At 38.2% G+C, this 2,500-nt stretch overlaps 1 long non-coding RNA gene across 1 annotated transcript in view; it reads right to left on the reverse strand.

Annotated features, from left to right (window-relative positions):
* Positions 1 to 2,018, reverse strand: part of LOC135194917 (uncharacterized) — a 2,914-nt gene extending 896 nt beyond the window's left edge. The window contains exons 1-3 of the long non-coding RNA XR_010310033.1: positions 1,917 to 2,018; positions 837 to 932; positions 1 to 51 (exon numbers count right to left, since the gene is read on the reverse strand). The exon at positions 1 to 51 is cut by the window's left edge and continues 78 nt beyond it. This is a non-coding gene — a long non-coding RNA (uncharacterized LOC135194917). The remainder of the gene's footprint in view (positions 52 to 836; positions 933 to 1,916) is intronic.
* Positions 2,019 to 2,500: the final 482 nt, after the last annotated feature.

Below are 2,500 nucleotides of genomic sequence, written 5' to 3' on the forward strand. Positions count from 1 at the left end.
CGTTTTTGCAGAGGTCATTGTAAGAATAGGTACATAACAGTTCTTCACAGTCTGTGAAAAAAAAAGAAAAACAATTAAGGCCATTATAACAATTATTACGAATATAACAATAAAATCAGAATGGATCTTTCTTATTTGTCCAGGACAGGTAGGGATTGGAAAGGTATGGGAGACATGACACATCCATCCTCCTCCTGCAAATTTGTTTGTTCGCCTCGGGTGAGGGCACGGTAGGTAGGAGATCGGGAGGTTAGGGTAGACATGACACATCCACCCTCCTACCAACCTGTTTGCCTGCCCCAGGTTGCAGGGAAGGTGGGGGATTGGAAAGGCAGGGAAGACATGATACATCCACCCTCCTCCGGCAAACCTGTTTGTTCGCCCCGGGCGAGGGTGAGGAAGGTAGGTGATCGGGAGCTTAAGGGAAACATGGCACTTCCACCCTCCTCTTGCAAACCTGTTTGCCCACCCCAGGTTGCAGAGTAGGGTAGGGGATTGGGAAGGCATTCCTGTATGTCTGGCCTAGGTGGTGGAGAAGGTAGGGGATCGAGAGGTAGGGGAGACTCGACGGGCAACGCCGGGTTCCATCACAGCTTAGCGCACCATCATGCTTGTGTATTATGATATATCGAACTGCTTCAAAAATATGTCCAACATTTATTGCTCCAGGCAGTGTATTAATTGTTCAAGATCTATAAGAATAAATTAGATAGCTTATCAGTTACTTATGAAATCCCATGACAAATTATTTTATAAATGAATACATCAAACACTTTTACATCAAAATGCTTTTATAATATTTGTAGAGAGAATTAAATTGCGTCCGTTATACGTACATGAACGTTGTGGCACTGAAGGAACAGCCAACAGGGTTAGGCAAAACGCGACAGTGAGGTAAATACTTTTGGCCATTTTAATTCTTTGGTCAGAATCTGTAGAAAGGGGATAATTGGATCAATAGAATATGTAACGAGAGAGAGAGAGAGAGAGAGAGAGAGAGAGGAGAGAGAGGAGAGAGAGAGAGACTTCATTTACTCTCCCCAAAACCATATTCCCCAAAACCAATTTAGCTATGAACACAATGAATAACTAATGCAAATCTAACCTATAATGATATTTATAACTGTACTGAAGGAACACCAGTCTTCAAACCCACAGAGATATAAAAAAAAGACGTTTATATTTGTCAAAGTACTGCAAAATGTAATGCAAAAACGAGCATCCCTTGACCTAGTAGTTTTGGCATATAACACTGAGCAGGTTGCTGCTGCATAAAGTGCACTGTTTCTTCTTCTTCTTCTTATCTCCAATTGCCGAGTCTTCTTATCTCCAAACGGTTAAGCGAGGAGCAAGTTCATTTCTACTCTATGTTAACGTCTCCTGAATTTCAGGTGTGTCGGTTTTATTTTCTGTTCCCTCATATCTATTTATTCATCGCCTTTTCCTATAATTTGTCTCCCTTTCAGCGGATTGATTTCCCTTTGGAATCTTTCAGGGTTTATCATAATCCGTTGACGCTCTTCATAGGGGTTTTCAGCTGAAGATTTAACGAAAGGAAGAAAGAGCAAATAAATCTTAGTTTCTTGCATCACTGAAGAAACGCGAGTTTTGTAGACCTGTTAGGTATGTTACATAATCAGAGTAAAGGGAAATACTGCAAGTAAACCGATTTCCTAACGTAAATCATTGAAAAGCGTACTGTTTAAACACGGGATACTTATCTACACTCCAAAATTATTAGTAATCAGAAAAGACCTAATTTCAAAATTCACCATAACTAGAAAGTTTAGGGAATAAGTACTTGATCCCATTGATACTGAATAATAAATTCTTGATTTGGGATATGTTGAAGGACCATTTTATTAATCTTCCTTGTAAAAAACATTCTCAATTTATGAATAACATAAAGTACGTACCGTGCTTAAAAAATTATTCTACAGAAATAGGGTTGCTACACGACACACCAAGAGTTAAATTGTAATAGCACACATAAAGATTGCTAGGTCTATGATCCCAGCTGACTGCGTGCGATGACGAACCGACTTCCTTTTATATGGGAGTACTCTGTGACGTCATCAAAGTTGCCAATTAGTCATTTCTCATGCCATTATGTATAGACTTTCTCTCCCTGGGAAAAAGTCCAGTTTCTCGTCGATACTTTTCTGTGAAATTCCCCTTCAGTTTTTATCAGGTAGGAAAAGAGAGAAAGGTATAGTAATTTAGGTTTGGCTTCCTGTTACGCTTAATTATAAAGGACCAGAGATTTCCCATACACTTAAGAAGCTCAAATAAAGATAATTTTGATAGACTGCTCAACATTCAAAGAAAATTATAGCATTATGATATAAATTAGCAATGATTTGTCGTGTTTTCTGGCGGTTTTTTAATTTAAGAGAAGCGCGACAGACTTAGTTATGCTGCTTGAGAAAGAAGGACATGTTAATAAAATGCATTTATATATATATATATATATATATATATATATATATATATATAATAT

This window comes from Macrobrachium nipponense, chromosome 15 (assembly GCF_015104395.2).
Source record: "Macrobrachium nipponense isolate FS-2020 chromosome 15, ASM1510439v2, whole genome shotgun sequence".
In the NCBI taxonomy this organism is placed as follows: domain Eukaryota; kingdom Metazoa; phylum Arthropoda; class Malacostraca; order Decapoda; family Palaemonidae; genus Macrobrachium; species Macrobrachium nipponense.